The sequence below is a fragment of the Triticum dicoccoides genome, chromosome 3B, assembly GCF_002162155.2.
Source record: "Triticum dicoccoides isolate Atlit2015 ecotype Zavitan chromosome 3B, WEW_v2.0, whole genome shotgun sequence".
Taxonomy (NCBI): Eukaryota; Viridiplantae; Streptophyta; class Magnoliopsida; order Poales; family Poaceae; genus Triticum; species Triticum dicoccoides.
Window position 1 is genome coordinate 16,560,590 of NC_041385.1, and position 19,459 is coordinate 16,580,048.

The following is a 19,459-nucleotide window of genomic DNA, read 5'->3' on the forward strand; positions in this document are numbered from 1 at the left end:
ATTTTTAGTGGAAATCACTCCGGGACCACAAAATAGTGAGTAATAGTCCATTAAACGGGCCAGAATCAGCCAAAACTGTGAGTCTTAATGACCTACACGTAAACGCACACTTGGGTTCGTTAATCGTGGAAATCACTCCAGGACCCCAAAATAGTGAGTAATAGTCCTTGAAACGGGCCAGAATCGGTCAAAACTATAAGTATTGAGGACCGACACGTAAACGCACCCCGGGGTTCATTAATCGTGGAAATCACCCCGGGACCCCAAAGCAGTGAGTAATAGTCCACGAAACTGGCCAGAATCGGCCAAAATGATGAGTGTTGATGACCGACATGTATACGACCCGTGGTTCGTTAATCGTGGAAATCACTCTGGGACCCCAAAATAGTGAGTAATTGTCCACGAAACGGGCCAGAATCGGCCAAAATTTTTAGTGTTGATGACCGACACGTAAACGCACCCGGGGTTCATTAATCATGGAAATCACTCCCGGATCCCAAGATAGTGAGTAATAGTCCACGAAATGGGCCAGAATCGGCCAAAACTATGAGTGTTGATCACCGACACGTAAACGCACCCCGTGGTTTGTTAATTATGGAAATCACTCTGGGACCCGAAAATAGCGAGTAATAATCCACGAAACGGGCCAGAATCGGCCAAAACTGTGAGTGTTGATGACCGACACGTAAATGCACCCCAGGGATCGTTAATCATTGAAATTACTCCAGGATCCCAAAACAGTGAGTAATAGTCCATGAAACTGGCCTGAATCGGCCAAAACTGTCAGTGTTGATGACCCACATGTAAGCGCACCCTTGGGTTCAACAACTATTGAAATCGCTTCGGGACCCCAAAACGGTGAGTAATAGTCCAAGAAACGGGTCAGAATTGGCCAAAACTATGAGTGTTGATGACGGACACGTAAACGCTCCCCGGGGATCGTCAATCGTAGAAATCGCGTTGGTACCCCAAAATGGTGAGTAATAGTGAATGAAACGGACCAGAATCAGCCAAAATTGTGAGTGTTGATGACCAACACATAAACGCACCCCGGTGTTCGTCAATTGTGGAAATCAACCGGGACCCCAAAACTGAGTAATGGTCCAAGAAACGGGCCAGAATCGGGCAAAACTACGATTGTTGGTGACCGACACGTCAACGCACCATGGGGTTCAACCACCATGGAAATCGCTTTGGGACCCAAAGCGGTGAGTATTAGTCCATGAAACGGGTCAAAATCGACAAAAACCATGAATGTTGATGACCGACACGTAAATGCACCCCGGGGTTCGTTATTCGTGGAAATCACTCTCGGACTCCAAAACAGTGAGTAATTGTCCACGAAACGGGCCAGAATCGTCCAAAATTGTGAGTGTTGATGACCAACACGTAAACGCACCCCGTGGTTCATTAATCGCGGAAATCACACTGGGACCCCAAAACAGTGAGTAATAGTCCACGAAACGGGCCAGAATCGGCCAAAAAACTGTGATTGTTGATCACCGCCACGTAAACGCACCCTGGGTTTCGTTAATCGTGGAAATCACTCCAGGGCCCCAAAAATGCGAGTAATAGTTCACGAAACGGGCCAGAATCTGCCAAAACTGTGAATGTTGATGGCCGACACGTAAAGGCACCCCAGGGTTCGTTAATCTTGGAAATCACTCTGTGACCCCAAAATAGTGAGTCATACTCCACGAAATGGGTTAGAATCGACAAAAACCGCTAGTGTTTATGACCGACACGTAAACGCACCCCGGGGTTCGTTAATCATGGAAATCACTCTAGGACCCCAAAACAGTAAGTAATTCTCCATGAAACGGGACAGAATCGGCCAAAACTGTGAGTGTTGATGACTGACACGTAAACGCACCCCGTGGTTCATTAATCGTGGAAATCAGTCTGGGACCCCAAAACAGTGAGTAATAGTCCACGAAACGGGCCAGAATCAGCCAGAACTGTGATTGTTGATGACCGACACATAAACGCACCTCGAGGGACAGTTAATCATGGAAATCACTATGGGACCCCAAAATAGAGAGTAATTGTCCATGAAACGAGCCAGAATCGGCCGACACTGTGAGTGTTGATGACCGACACGTAAAATCACCACGTGGTTCATTTTTATAGAAAATCACTCCGGGACCACAAAATAGTGAGTAATAGTCCACGAAACGGGCCAAAATCGGTCAAAACTGTGAGTGTTGATGACCGACACGTAAACGCACATCAGGGTCCATTTTTAGTGGAAATCACTCTGGGACCCCAAAACAGTGAGTAATAGTCCACGAAACAGGCCAGAATCGGCCAAAACTGTGAGTGTTAATGACCGACACCTAAACGCACTCCAGGGTTCTTTAATCGTGGAAATTAGTCCGGGACCCCCAAACAGTGAGTAATAATCCATGAAACGAGCTAGAATTGGCTAAAACTGCGAGTCTTGATGAATGACACGTAAACGCACCCCGGGTTCATTAATCGTGAAAATCACCCCGGGACCCCAAAACAGTGAGTAATAGTCCAGCAAACGTGCCAGAATTGGCCAAAACTGTGAGTGTTGATGACCGACACGTAAACTCAACAAGAGGTTCGTTTTTAGTGGAAATCACTCCAAGACCACAAAGCAGTAAGTAATAGTCCACTAAACGGGCCAGAATCGGCCGAAACGGTGAGTGTTGATGACCAACACGTAAACGCACCCCGGGGTTCTTTAATCTTGGAAATCAGTCCGGGACCCCAAAATAGTGAGTAATAGTCCACGAAAGGAGCCAAAATTGGCCAAAACTGTGAGTGTTGATGACCCACACGTAAACGCACCCTGGGTTCAACTACTATGGAAATCGCTTCGGGGTCACAAACCGTGAGTAATAGTCCACCAAACGGGCCAGAATCGACAAAAACCGCGAGTGTTGATGACAGACACGTAAACGCACCTCGTGGTTCGTTAATCTTGGAAATCAGTCCTAGACCCCAAAATAGGGAGTAATAGTCCATGAAACAGTCCAGAATCGGCCAGAACTATGAATGTTGATGACCGACACGTAAACGCACCCCGGGGATCCTTAATCACGGAAATCACTATAGGACCCAAAACAGTGAGTAATTGTCCATGAAACGGGCCAGAAGCGGCCAAAACTATGAGTGTTGATGACCAAGGGATAAACGCACCCCGGGGTTCATTAATCGTGGAAATCACTCCGGGACCCGAAAACAGTGAGTAATAGTCCACGAAACGGGCCAAAATTGGCCAAAACTGTGAGTGCCGATGACCGACACGTAAATGCACCCCGGGTTCATTTTTAGTGGAAATCACTCTGGGACCCCAATTCAATGAGTAATAGTCCACGAAACGCGCTAGAATCGGCCAAAACTGTGAGTGTTGATGACCGACACATAAACACACCCCGGGGTTCATTAATCGTGCAAATTACTCCCGAATCCCAAAATAGTGAGTAATAGTCCATGAAAGGGCCAGAATCTGCCAAACTGTGATTGTTGATGACCGACACGTAAACCCACCCTGGGGTATGTTAATCGTGGAAATCACTCCGAAACTCGAAAACAGCGAGTAATAGTCCACGAAACGGTACAGAATCGGCCAAAACTGTGAGTGTTGATGACCGACATGTAAACGCACTCGGGGTTCATTAATCGTGGAAATCAGCCAGGGACCCCAAAACAGTGAGTAATAGTCCACGAAACGGGACAGAATCGGCCAAAACTATGAGTGTTGATGACCGACACGTAAGCACACCCCGGGGTTCGTTAATCATGGAAATCACTCTTGGACCCGAAAACAGCAAGTAATATCCACAAAATGGGACAGAATCAGCTAAAACTGTGAGTGTTGATGACTGACACGTAGATGCACCCCGGAGTTCGTTAATCATCAAATTACTCCAGGATCCCAAAAGAGTGAGTAATAGTCCATGAAACGGGCCTGAATCGGCCAAAACTGTGACTGTTGATGACCGACACGTAAGCGCACCCTTGGGTTCAACAACTATGGAAATCGCTTCGGCACCCCAAAATAGTGAGTGTTGACGACGGACACATATATGCTCCCCGGGGATCATCAATCGTGTAAGTCGTGCTGGTACCCCAAAACGGTGAGTAATAGTGCATGAAACGGACTAGAATCAGCCAAAATTGTGAGTGTTGATGACCGGAACATAAACGCACCCAGTGTTCATCAATCGTGGAAATCACTCCGGGACCCCAACACTGAGTAATGGTTCAAGAAACGGGCCAGAATCGGCCAAGACTACGATTGTTGATGACCGACACGTCAAAGCACCATGGGGTTCAACAACCATGGAAATCGCTTTGGGACCCAAAATGGTGAGTAATAGTCCATGAAACAGGTTAAAATCGACAAAAACCATGAGTGTTGATGACCGACACGTAGATGCACCACGTCATTCGTTAATCGTGGAAATCACTCTGGGGCCCCAAAACAGTGAGTAATTGTCCATGAAACGGCCCAGAATCGTCCAAAATTGTGAGTGTTGATGACCGACACCCAAACGCACCCCGGGGTTCATTAATCATGGAAATCACCCAGGAACCCCAAAACAATGAGTAATAGTCCACGAAACTGGACAGAATCGGCCAAAACTGTGAGTGTTTATGACCGACACGTAAACGCACCCCGGGGTTCGTTAATCATGAAAATCACTCTGGGACCCGAAAACAGCGAGTAATATCCACAAGACGGGACATAATCAGCTAAAACTGTGAGTGTTGATGACCGACACGTAAATGCACCCCGGGATTCGTTAATCATCGAATTACTCCGGGATCCCAAAAGAGCGAGTAATAGTCCCACGAAACGGGCCTGAATCGGCCAAAACTGTGACTATTGATGACCGACACGTAAGCGCACCCTTGGGTTCAACAACTATGGAAATTGCTTCGGGACACCAAAACAGTGAGTAACAGTCCATGAAACGGGTCAGAATTGGCCAAAACTATGAGTGTTGACGACGGACACATAAATGCTCCCCGGGGATTGTCAACCGTGGAAGTCGCGCTGGTACCCCAAAACGGTGAGTAATAGTGCACAAAACAGGCTAGAATCAGGCAAAATTGTGAGTGTTGATAACCAGTACATAAACGCACCCCGGTGTTCATCAATCGTGGAAATCACTCCGGGACCCGAAAACTGAGTAATGGTTCAAGAAACGGGCCAGAACCGGTCAAAACTATGATTGTTGATGACCGACACGTCAACGCACCATGGGTTTGACGGTGTCCTGGACTAGGGGGGACTCAACACGTCGTCTCCCGATCAGTTGGATTGGGCCAAGGACCCCCATGGCCGTATACTCATGGGCCAGTCCGGACAGCTGCCGCATACAAGGAAGAATCAACAAGACTTGGCGATCAAGACAAGGACTCCTCCCCCACCGGCGTATTCGGCTAGGACTCTTATTATCCTAGGCCTCTGGTGCATTATATAAACCGGGGCCAGGCTAGTCGATAGACATATACAACAACAATCATACCATAGGCTAGCTTCTAGGGTTTAGCCTCTCTGATCTCGTGGTAGATCAACTCTTGTACTACCCATATCATCAATATTCATCAAGCAGGAGTAGGGTTTTACCTCCATCGAGAGGGCCCAAACATGGGTAAACATTGTGTCCCTTGTCTCCTGTTACCATTGATCCTAAGACGCACTGCTTGGGACCCCCTACCCGAGATCCGCCGGTTTTGACACCGACATTGGTGCGTTCATTGAGAGTTTCTCTGTGTCGTCACCGATAGGCTCGATGGCTTCTTCGATCATCATCAACGACGCAGTCCAGGGTGAGACCTTCCTCCCCGGACAGATCTTCGTATTTGACGGCTTTGCACTGCGGGCCAATTCGCTTGGCCATCTAGAGCAGATCGAAAGTTACGCCCCGGGCCGTCAGGTCAGATTTGGAAGTTTGGACTTCACGGCTGACATCCGCGGGGACTTGATCTTCGACGGATTCGAGCCACGGCTGAGCGTGCCGCACTGTCACGTCGGGCATAATTTAGCTCTGCCGCCGGATAGTACCCTGGAGGCCGCACTCGAGCCCGCTCCGATCTTCAATTCGGAGCCGGCTGCGCATATCGAGGACGGATGGCTAGACATCACCTCGTGTGTCGCAACCTCTACGGCGATAGAGCCGAACACTGACTTTGTCCCTCACGAGGCTCGTGACTCCGAGGTGCCGGACTCCCTGCCGGACTCCGAACCTCCCGCGCCCCCAATCGAATCCGGTTGGGCGCCGATCATGGAGTTTACGGCCCCGGACATCTTTCAACACTCGCCTTTCGGCGACATCCTGAGTTCGTTAAGGTATCTCTCATTATCAGGAGAGCCCTGGCCGGACTGCGGCCCGGATGGTTGGGATGCGGATGACAAAGATATTCAAAGCCCACCCACCGCCCACTTGATAGCCACTGTCGATGATCTAACCGACATGCTAGACTACGACTCGGAAGACATCGATGGTATGGACGACGATGCCGGAGACGACCAAGAACCACCGCCTACCGGGCACTGGAAAGCCACCTCGTCATACGACATATACATGGTGGATATCCCGAAGGATGGGAATGGCGAAGGCGCAGTGGAGGATGACCCCTCCAAGAAACAGCCCAAGCGCCGGCGTCAGCGGCGCCGCTCTAAATCCCGCCATAGCAAGAATGAAGATTCCGGCACCGGAGATAATAATACACCGAATAGCACCGAAGACAACCCACTCCAGCAAGATCCAGCGCAGGAGGAAGGGGACGCCAGCCCTCATGAGGGAGCGGACGAAGAAGAGGTAGAGGACTACATGCCTCCCTCCGGAGACGAGGCAAGCCTCGACGACGACGAATTCGTCGTACCTGAGGATCCCGTCGAACAAGAGTGTTTTAAACGCAGGCTTATGGCCACGGCGAACAGCCTCAAGAAAAAGCAGCAACAGCTTAGAGGTGATCAGGATCTGCTAGCCGACAGATGGACTGAAGTCCTCGCGGCCGAAGAGCATGAGGTCGAACGCCCCTCCAAAAGCTACCCTAAACGTAAGCTGCTCCCCCGATTAGAGGAGGAGGCATATGAACCCGCATCACCAGGAGACAATACGGCTGATCGACCACCCCGTGGTCGCGACAGAGAGGCCTCTAGGCCCTTCACTAGACCCGTACCCCGGCATCGCTCAAAAAGCACAAGGCCACAGGGGAACGCTCCGGACTTGCGAGATATATTGGAGGATAGGGCAAGACAATCAAGATCGATCTATGGATCACGTGGGCCCCCCACGATACGTGACGATTACCGTCACCCCGGACACAGTAAGTCCGGCCAGGCCGAACACAACAGACAAAGCTCTTTTGAGCTCCGTCGCGATATCGCCCAGTACAGAGGCGTCGCACACCCACTATGCTTCACAGATGAAGTAATGGATCATCAAATCCCCGAAGGGTTTAAACCAGTGAATATAGAATCTTACGATGGCACAACAGACCCCGCGGTTTGGATCGAAGACTATCTCCTCCATATCCATATGGCCCGCGGTGATGATCTTCACGCCATCAAATATCTCCCCCTCAAGCTTAAAGGACCAGCCCGGCATTGGCTTAACAGCTTGCCAGCAGAGTCAATTGGGAGTTGGGAAGACCTGGAAGCCGCATTTCTCGATAACTTCGAAGGCACGTATGTGCGACCACCAGACGCTGATGACCTAAGCCACATAATTCAGCAGCCAGACGAATCGGCCAAACAATTCTGGACACAGTTCTTAACCAAGAAAAACCAAATCGTTGACTGTCCGGATGCGGAGGCCCTTGCAGCCTTCAAGCATAATATCCGCGACGAGTGGCTTGCCCGGCACCTGGGACAAGAAAAGCCGAAATCCATGGCAGCCCTCACATCACTCATGGCCCGCTTCTGTGCGGGTGAGGACAGTGGCTAGCACGCAGCAACAACCTCAGCAAACATTCTGGCTGTCCGGATACCAAGGACCGTAACGGCAGGCCGCATTGTAACAAAAACAAACGCCGCATTAACGGTGACAACAGTGAAGATATGGCAGTCAACACCGGATTCAGAGGCTCTAAACCCGGTCAACGGAAAAAGACATTCAAAAGAACTACTCAGGGTCCGTCCAATTTGGACCGTATTCTCGACCGCTTGTGCCAGATACATGGCACCCCTGAAAGACCAGCTAACCACACCAACAGGGACTGTTGGGTGTTCAAGCAGGCAGGCAAGTTAATTGCCGAAAACAACGACAAGGGGCTGCATAGCGATGACGAGGAAGAGACCCGACCGCCGAACAATAGAGGACAGAATGGTTTCCCCCCACAGGTGCGGACGGTGAACATGATATACGCAACACACATACCCAAAAGGGAGCAGAAGCGTGCACTTAGGGATGTATACGCGATGGAGCCAGTTGCCCCGAAGTTCAATCCATGGTCCTCCTGCCCGATCGCTTTTGACCGAAGGGACCACCCCACCAGCATTCGCCATGGTGGATTCGCCGCATTGGTTCTAGACCCAATCGTCGATGGATTTCACCTCACCAGAGTCCTGATGGACGGTGCAGCAGCCTGAACCTGCTTTATCAGGACACAGTGGGCAAAATGGGCATAGACCCCTCAAGGATTAAACCTACCAAGACGACCTTTAAAGGCGTCATACCAGGTGTAGAAGCCAATTGTACAGGCTCAGTTACACTGGAAGTGGTCTTCGGATCCCCGGATAACTTCCGAAGCGAGGAGTTAATCTTCGACATAGTCCCGTTCCGCAGCGGCTATCATGCCTTGCTCGGACGTACCGCGTTCACAAAGTTCAACGCAGTGCCGCACTACGCATACCTCAAGCTCAAGATGCCAGGCCCTCGAGGAGTCATCACGGTCAACGGAAACACTGAACACTCCCTTCAAACGGAGGAACATACAGCGGCTCTCGCGGCAAAAGTACAAAGTAACCTCTTAAGGCAATTCTCGAGTCCGGCCGTTAAGCGGCCGAACATAGCTAAGCGCGCCCGGAGTAACCCACAACAAGACCACCTGGCACGTTCCGAGCACACGTAGCAGTGCGGCCCCAACCCCAGCCCCTGTAAAATGTCAAGACAGGTCCTTCGCGTATATCTTTACGCTCTGAAGATACCATGGGCATGGGGAGAGGGGCGCGACCACAATAGGCCCAGACTGCGGTTCAACCACACCAGGGGCTCTCAAGTGTGTCATTCTTTTTTTCTTTTTCTTTCTTTCTATTTTTTACCCGCAGGACTCCGTTCGTCAGAGGCCCTGTCCGGCAATATACCTGCCGAACTCACGATGCAACAGCCAGGGAAGAAGAAAGGTTACAGCAAATATTCAGGTGGTCTCCATTACAAGCACTAAATCTGTTTTATGTACCATTCCGCAGCCTACCCCTGGAGGGGGACATATTTTACAGTCCCATCCCTTGCTTGTCACACCATTTGTATTGTTCTGCACTTATAGCAGTTTTTCTTGAATAAGTAATGCAGCATCCTTTTGCTTCCAATTGCATTTCTCCTTTATACATATGTTCATCTATGACATTAAGCATCCATACGTTTTGGTATGGCTAAATCACACCAGGGGCTTATGTTTCCCACATCATGGTGTGATAAGTCCGAACACTTTCACAAGTGCGGCACCCCGAACTTATAGCACTATATGCATCATCTCCGAATCATGTCTTGGGTCAATAGTTGGGTTTGCCCAGCTCCCATGTTTTGGTGCCTTACATTCCGTTGTATCGGCTAAGGTAGCACTGGGAGAACCACTGCGATTGCGCCCCAGTTGAGCTGGGTTAACGCCTCAGTGGAGAAAGCTAAAACTAACAATCATGATGAGGCGAGAGCTGGTCGCTGTTCGAGAGGTTTTTGCGAGTCCTTAAAGACTTATGCCGCTTAGAGCGAGGAACCGGATTTTGTCCGGCCCAGGCGTGGATAGCGCCCCAAATTCGGCCTTCTGAAGACTAGGGGCTTCGCCGAAATTTAAAATTATAGAATTCTATGGCTAAGTGAGAGTGTTCAAGCACTATAAGTCCGGTTGCCTTGTTCGTTGCGTTGAGCGCCTCCCTAGATGGACCCAAATATGGGAACAAGAGCACTCAAATTTATCCCGAACACCCCAGCACTCGTGGTGTGGGGGCTGAAGCCCACGACTTGCCATCTCTCAGATTTGATAAACAGCCGCACAGAAGGTAATATTTTAAATTAAAAAGCGTTGCTTCGCGCAAATGAACTAAGTTTTCAGCGCACAGGATAACAAAATGCGAGTCTACTGAAATATTACATCTTTTGAGCACTCACCCGCAATAGTGCGGGCGCCCTTCAGCACACTCTTATAATACATCTCGGGCGTGCGATGCTCCTTGCCCTCTGGTGGGGGGTCCGTCACAAGCTTCTGGGCATCCATCTTGCCCCAGTGCACCTTTGCACGGGCAAGGGCCCGACGGGCACCCTCAATACAGGCGGAGTGCTTGATAACTTCAACCCGCGGGCACGCATCCACCAGCCGCCGCACCAGGCCGAAGTAGCTCCCAGGCATAGCCTCCTTAGGCCACAGCCGAACTATGAGGCCCTTCATGACCTGTTCGGCCGCCTTGTGGAGCTCGACCAGCTGCTTCAGCTGGTCGCTAAGGGGCACAGGATGTCCGGCCTAGCATATTGAGACCAGAAGACCTTCTCCGTCGAGCTTCCCTCCTCGGCCCGGTAGAATGTAGCAGCATCGGACACGCTACAAGGAAGATATGTGAACGCTCCTGGAGAGCTCCGAATTCGGGTAAGCGACAGGTAATTAACACTCACATGCTTACTTTGCATGAAAAATGCCTTACCCGCTGCTATTTTCTTTACCGCCTCGATCTCCTGGAGGGCCTTGTAGGCTTCGGCCTTAGCGGCTTTGGCACTCTCAAGAGCCGTTGCAAGCTCAGACTCTCGAATCTTCGAGTCACGCTCCAGGCTCTCATGTTTCTTCACGAGATCCTGGAGCTCTTGCTGTACCTCTGCCACCCGCGCCTCCTGTTTCTCTCGCTTGGTGCGCTCCGCAGCCGCATTGCGTTCGGCCGCGGCCACCGCCTCTTTCAGGGTCGCCACCTTGTTAGTGGCCCCTGCAATACCCACGTTATCCTCGTCATTCTTTTTGCAACCAAAATCCTTTTTTGTAAGGTGCAATTTTAATAAGGTGTTACTCACCTTCCTTGTCCTCGAGCTGCTTCTTGGCACGGCCGAGCTCGTTCTCGGACTGCTCGAGGTTCTTCTTCAAAGTATCGACCTCCGCAGTCAGTGCGGCAGAGGTCAGCAGCGCAGCCTGCAATCCCATGTTGACATATTTTTCATGACTCCTGTGTATATCTTATTAGATCCTCAGACCGGCTTTTCTTTCCGAACACCGACCCGAGCATCAGGGGCTACTGTCTATGCAGTACCATTTTATACATATTGAAATTCTTACCTCAAAGCCTGTTAGAAGGCTGCTGCAGGCTTCGGTCAGCCCGCTCTTGGCAAGCTGCACCTTCTGAATCACCGCACTCATAACAGTGCAGTGTCCCTCTTCAATGGAGGCGCCGTTGAGCGCCTCCAGCAAATTATCCGGCACCTCCGGTTGGACGGAGGCAGCCGGTGTCACGGTCTTGCCCTTCTTGCGAAGGTGTCGCCCGCCGGACTCCGGAGCCACTGTGGGTTCCGGAGCCGAGTCCGGTGGAAAGTCCAGAAGGTTGTCCTGCGACACCTCCGGGGCCTCCTCCTCCTGGCGGGTCACTTCCTGGGATCCCACCTCGGCGTCGTCCGTGTCACGGGGGGTGCAGGCGGTCGGAAGAGAATCCATATCCGACGCACCTAAGGACCCGCTCGACGAAGCGGGGAGATCGTCCTTGGGCGGACTGTAGGGTTGTATTCGGCATTATAAAGACATTGCGTGGCAAAGAAAAAAGATAAACCATGAACTTATTCGGGAGTCCGGATACTCACGATCTCGCCAGGGGCTTGGCCCTTGGAGGCCAGTCGTCGTCACTGGCGTTGGCGGAGCAGTCCGGGGGAAGAGTTTTTCCCCTCTTGGACCCTTCGGCCACCCTTGTTGGGGAGGCCTTCCTTTTCTTCTCTCCCCCTGCTGGGGAAGAGGCTTTCTTCTTCTCCTCCTCACCTTGGTGAGAGGAGTCGGCCTCAGATTCATCATCCGATAGCACCTGAAAACGGGAACTCTTCCTAGTCCCCATGGCCTTCTTCTTGGCCTTCTTCTCCGGCACCACATGGGGTGCCGGAGCCAGCAGCCCCGTCAAACGGGCGTCCACTGGGTCCTCTGGCAATGGGGCCGGACAGATAGCCTGTGCGGCCTTCTTCAGCCAGTCCTGTCAAAGGAAAGGGAGTTTAGATCCCGCATAGAGTCAAACTATGGAAAACACGCGTCCCTTAAAGGACAGAATCACTTACCTCATCAGCTGGACGCTCCAAGCTGAATCTGCGATCTTTGGTAGCGGATGCGGGAGCCTCGGCGCCCTTGAACAGCACCTTCCAGACATCTTCGTACGTAGTGTCGAAGAGCCCCTTCAGAGTCTGGTGCTACGCCGGATCGAACTCCCACATGTTGAAGCCCCGTCATTGGCACGGGAGAATCTGGCGGATGAGCATGGCCTGGACTACGTTGACAAGCTTGAGCTTCTTGTCCACCAGCTTTTGGACGCAGGCTTGGAGTCCGGTCAGCTCCTCCGAATCACCCCAAATCTGGCCACTCTCTTTCCAGGAGGTAAGCCGTGTGGGGATGCCGTATCTGAATTTGGGGGCCGCTGCCCAATTAGGGTCACGCGGCTCAGTGATGTAAAACCACCCCGATTGCCACCCCTTGATGGTTTCCACAAAGGTGCCCTCCAGCCACGTAACGTGGGACATCCGGCCCACCATGGCGCCTCCGCACTCCCCTTGGGTGCCATTCACAACCTTTGGCTTGACACTGAAGGTCTTGAGCCACAAGCCGAAGTGGGGCTGGATGCAGAGAAAGGCCTCACACACGACGATAAACGCCGAGATGTTGAGGATGAAATTCTGGGCCAGATCGTGGAAATCCAGGCCGTAGTAGAACATGAGCCCCCGGACAAAGGGATGGAGCGGGAAGCCCAGTACACGGAGGAAATGGGGAAGGAATACTACCCTCTCATGGGGCTTGGGGGTGGGGATGAGCTCTCCCTCAATGGGGAGCCGGTGCGCGATGTCGCTGGACAAGTATCCGGTGTTGCGCAGCTTCTGGATCTGCCCCTCCGTGACGGAGGAGGCCATCCACTTGCCTCCTGCTCCGGACATATTTGGAGAAGGTCGAGGTGAGATGTGCGGGCTTGGGCGCTGGAGCTCGAGTTCGCAGAGATGGATAAGCCAAGGAGGAAGAAGGCGCAGGTAAAAGGGTTGGATCTTTATCACCTTATATGGGTGGACGCAAACATGCGTCCCCACCGGCCTGATAAAACTCGCTTATCCCCCAAGCGCCACAATCAATGGCGCGGTTGGGTTACCCACGTCCGTATTGATGGGAATCCCGGAATAAGGGGAACACGATCTCGGCTTCGACAAGACGTGCCAAGGAAATCGCTTCGCTAAACGCGCTGAGGTGGTAAAATAAAGACAATTTAAGTAAAGGCTTGGTAGTGGTGTGACGTCACGCCATCAAATACGTCAGCAGATTGAACTTGTGTAAATATTATTCTCTCTATGGTGGTATGTGGAAATTATTTTGCAGAGCCGGACACTATCCTGGTGTTCACAATCTTCTATGAATTATTCGGAGGGAGAACCCGCCTTGCAATGCCGAAGACAACATGCGCGCCGGACTCGTCGTCATTGAAGCCTGGTTCAGGGGCTACTGAGGGAGTTCCGGACTAGGGGGTGTCCAGATAGCCGAACTATCATCATCGGCCGGACTCCAAGACAATGAAGATACAAGATTGAAGACTTCGTCCCGTGTCCGGATGGGACTTTCCTTTGCGTGGAAGGCAAGCTTGGCGATACGGATATGTAGATCTCCTACCATTGTAACCGACTCTGTGTAACCCTAGCCCTCTCCGGTGTCTATATAAACCGGATGGCTTTAGTCCATAGGACGAACAACAATCATACCATAGGCTAGCTTCTAGGGTTTAGCCTCCTTGATCTCGTGGTAGATCTACTCTTGTAACCCACATCATCAATATTAATCAAGCAGGACATAGGGTTTTACCTCCATCAAGAGGGCCCGAACCTGGGTAAAAACATCATGTCCCTCGTCTCCTGTTACCATCCGCCTAGACGCATAGCTCGGGACCCCCTACCCGAGATCCGCCGGTTTTGACACCGACAGGGTTCAACAACCATGGAAATCGTTTTGGGGCCCAAAATGGTGAGTAATAGTCCATGAAACGGGTCAAAATCGACAAAAACAATGAGTGTTGATGACCGACATGTAAATGCACCGCGGCGTTCGTTAATCGTGAAAATCACTCTGGGGCCCCAAAACAGTGAGTGTTGATGACCGACACGTAAACGCACCCTGTGGTTCATTAATCGTGGAAATCACTCTTGGACCCCAAAACAATGAGTAATAGTCCAAGAAACTGACCAAAATCGGCCAATAAACTGTGATTGTTGATGACCGCCACGTAAACGCACCCCGGGGTTCGTTAATCGTAGAAATCACTCCGGGGCCCCAAAACAGTGAGTAATAGTCCACGAAACGGGCCAAAATCCGCCAAAACTGTGAGTGTTGATGACCGACACGTAAAGGCACCCCAAGGTTCGTTAATCTTGGAAATTACTCTGGGACCCCAAGATTGTGAGTAATACTCCACGAAACGGGTCAGAATCGACAAAAACTGCGAATATTGATGACCGACACATAAACGCACCGCGGGGTTCGTTAATCGTCGAAATCAGTCTGGGACCCCAAAACAGTGAGTAATTGTCCATGAAACGGCCAGAATCGGCCAAAACTGTGAGTGTTGATGACCGACACGTAAACGCACCACGTGGTTCATTAATCGTGGAAATCAGTCCAGGCTCCCAGAACAGTGAGTAATAGTCCATGAAATGGGCCAGAATCAGCCAAAACTATGAGTGTTGATGACCGACAAATAGACGCACTCCCAGGGATAGTTAATCATGGAAATCACTCTGGGACCCCAAAACTGTGAGTAATTGTCCATGAAACGGGCCAGAATCGACCAAAACTGTGAGTGTTGATGACCGACACGTAAACTCACCACAAGGTTCATTTTTAGTGCAAATCACTCTGGGGCCACAAAACAGTGAGTAATAGTCCACGAAACAGGCCAAAATTGGCCAAAACTATGAGTGTTGATGACCGACACGTAAACGCACCTCGGGGTTCGTTTTTAGTGGAAATCACTCCGGGGCCCCAAAATAGTGAGTAATAGTCCACGAAACGGGCCAGAATCGCCCAAAACTGTGAGTGTTAATAACCGACACGTAAACGCACTCCGGGTTTTGTTAATCATGGAAATCACTCCGGGACCCCAAAATAGTGAGTAATAGTCCATGAAACGGGCCAGAATCGACCAAAACTTTGAGTGTTGATGGCCGACACGTAAACGCACCCCAAGGCTCATTAATCGTGGAAATCACCCCGGGACCCCAAAACAGTGAGTAATAGTCCATGATACGGGCCAGGATCGGCCAAAATTGTGAGTGTCGATGACCGACACGTAAACTCACCACGAGGTTCATTTTTAGTGGAAATCACAGCGGGACAACAAAACGGTCAGTGTTGATGACCGACATGTAAACACAGCCCGGGGTTAGTTAATCGTGGAAATCACTCTCGGACCCCCAAATAGGGAGTAATTGTCCAGGAAATGGGCCAAATCGGCCAAAATGGTGAGTGTTGATGACCGACACGTAAACGCACCCCGTGGATCGTTAATCGTGGAAATCTCTATCGGACCCCAAAACAGTGAGTAATTGTCCACGAAACGTACCAGAATCGGCCAAAACTGTGAGGGTTGATGACCGACACATAGACGCACCCCGGGGTTCTTTAATCATGGAAATCACTCCGGGACCCGAAAACAATGAATAATAGCCCACGAAACGGGCCAAAATCGGCCAAAACTGTGAGTGTTGATGACAGACACGTAAACGCACCCAGGGGTTAGTTTTTAGTGGAAATCAGTCTGGGACCCCAAAACAGTGAGTAATAGTCCACGAAACGGGTCAGAATCGGCCAAAACTATGAGTGTTAATGACCGACACGTAAACGCACTCTGGGTTCGTTAATCGTGGAAATCACTTCGGGACCCCAAAATAGTGAGTAATAATCCATGAAACGGGCCAGAATTGGCTAAAATTGTGAGTGTTGATGACCGACACATAAACGCACCCCTGGTTCATTAATCGTGGAAATCACCCCAAGACCCCAAAAAAGTGAGTAATAGTCCAGCAAACGGGCCAGAATCGGCCAAAACTGTTAGTGTTGATGACCGACACGTAAACTCACCAAGTGGTTCTTTTTAGTGGAAATCACTGCAGGACCACAAAACAGTGAGTAATAGTCCATGAAACGGGCCAGAATCGGCCGAAACGGTGAGTTTTGATGACCGACACGTAAACGCACCCCGTGGTTCGATAATCTTGGAAATCAGTCCTAGACCCCAAAACAGGGAGTAATAGTCCATGAAACAGGCCAGAATCAGCCAAAACTGTGAGTGTTGATGACCCACACGTAAACGCACCCCGGGGATCGTTAATCGGGGAAATCACTGTGGGACCCCAAAACAGTGAGTAATTGTTTATGAAACGGGCCAGAAGTGGCCCACACTATGAGTGTTGATGAGCGAGACATAAACGCACTCCGGGGTTCATTAATCGTGGAAATCACTCCGGGACCCGAAAACAGTGAGTAATAGTCCACGAAACGGGCCAAAATCGGCCAAAACTGTAAGTGTTGATGATCGACACATAAACGCACCCTGGGGTTTGTTTTTAGCGGAAATCACTCCGGGACCCCAATTCAGTGAGTAATAGTCCACGAAACGGGCCAGAATCGGCCAAAACTGTGAGTGTTGATGACCGACACGTAAACGCCCCCCGGGGTTCATTCATCCTGGAAATCACTCCCGAATCCAAAAACTGTGAGTAATAGTCTACGAAATGGGCCAGAATCGGACAAAAGTATGAGTGTGGATGACCGACACGTTAACGCACCCCGGGGTTCGTTAATCGTTGAAATCACTCTGGGACCCGAAAACCGTGAGTAATAGTCCACGAAACGGGACAGAATCGGCCAAAGCTATGAGTGTTGATGGCCGACACGTAAACTCACCAAGAGGTTCATTTTTAGTGGAAATCACTCCAGGACCACAAAACAGTGAGTAATAGTCCACGAAATGGGCCAGAATCGGCCAAAACTGTGAGTGTTTATGACCGACACGTAAACGCACCCCGGGGTTCGTTAATCTTGGAAATCAGTCTGGGACCCCAAAATAGTGAGTAATAGTCCATGAAACGGGCCAGAATCGGCCAAAACTGTGAGTGTTAATGACCCACACGTAAATGCACCTTGGGTTCAATAACTATGGAAATTGCTTCGGGACCACAAAACGGTGAGTAATAGTCCATGAAACGGGTCAAAATTGACAAAAACCGCGAGCGTTGATGACCGACACATAAACGCACCACGTGGTTCGGTAATCTTGGAAATGAGTACTGGACCCCAAAACAGTGAGTAATAGTCCACTAAACGGGCCAAAATCGCCCAAAACTGTGAGTGTTAATGACCGACACATAAACGCACTCTGGGGTTCGTTAATCGTGGAAATCACTTCGGGACCCCAAAATAGTGAGTAATAGTCCACGAAATGGGCAGAATCGGACAAAATTATGAGTGCTGATGACCGACACGTAAACTCACTCCGGGGTTCATTAATCGTGGAAATCACCCTGGACCCCAAAACAGTGAGTAATAGACCACGAAACGGGCGAGAAACGGCCAAAATTGTGAGTGTTGATGACCGACACGTAAACTCACCACGAGGTTCATTTTCAGTGGAAATCACTCTGGGATTACAAAACAGTGAGTGATAGTCCACAAAACGGGCCAGAATCGGCCAAAATGGTGAGTGCTGATGACCGACATGTAAACGCACCCCGGGGTTCGTTAATCGTGGAAATCACTCTGGGACCCCAAAACCGGGAGTAATTGTCCACGAAATGGCCAAAATCGGCCAAAACAGTGAGTGTTGATGACCGACACATAGACGCACCCCAGGGATCGTTAATCCTGGAAATCACTATGGGACCCCAAAACAGTAAGTAATTGTCCACGAAACGTACCAGAATCGGCCAAAACTGTGAGTGTTGATGACCGACACGTAGACGCACCCCGGGGTTTATTAATCGTGGAAATCACTTTGGGACCCAAAAACAATGAGTAATAGTCCACGAAACGGGCCAAAATCGGCCAAAACTATGAGTGTTGATGACCGACACGTAAATGCACCCCGGGGTTCGTTAATCATCGAATTACTCCGGGATCCCAGAAGAGCGAGTAATAGTCCCATGAAACGGGCCTGAATCGGCCAAAACTGTGACTGTTGATGACCGACACGTAAGCGCACCCTTGGGTTCAACAACTATGGAAATTGCTTTGGGACACCAAAACAGTGAGTAATAGTCCATGAAACGGGTCAGAATTGGCCAAAACTGTGAGTGTTGACGACAGACACATAAATGCTCCCCGGGGATCGTCAATCATGGAAGTCGCGTTGGTACCCCAAAACGGTGAGTAATAGTGCATGAAACGGACTAGAATCAGGCAAAATTGTGAGTGTTGATAACCGGTACATAAACGCACCCCGGTGTTCATCAATCGTGGAAATGACTCCGGGATCCCAAAACTGAGTAATGGTTCTAGAAACGGGCCAGAACCGGTCAAAACTACGATTGTTGATGTCTGACATGTCAACGCACCATGGGGTTCAACAACCATGGAAATCGTTTTGGGATCCAAAATGGTGAGTAATAGTCCATGAAACGGGTCAAAATCGACAAAAACAATGAGTGTTGATGACCGACATGCAAATGCACCGTGGCATTCGTTAATCGTGGATATCACTCTGGGCCCCCAAAACAGTGAGTAATTGTCCACGAAACGGCCCAGAATCGTCCAAAATTGTGAGTGTTGATGACCGACACGTAAACGCACCTCGTGGTTCATTAATCGTGGAAATCACTCTGGGACCCCAAAACAATGAGTAATAGCCCACGAAACTGGCCAAAATCGGCCAATAAACTGTGATTGTTGATGACCGCCACGTAAACGCACCTCGGGGTTCGTTAATCGTGCAAATCACTCCGGGGCCCCAAAACAGTGAGTAATAGTCCACGAAACGGGCCAAAATCTGCCAAAACTATGAGTGTTGATGACCGACACGTAAAGGCACCCCAGGGTTCGTTAATCTTGGAAATTACTCTGGGACCCCAAG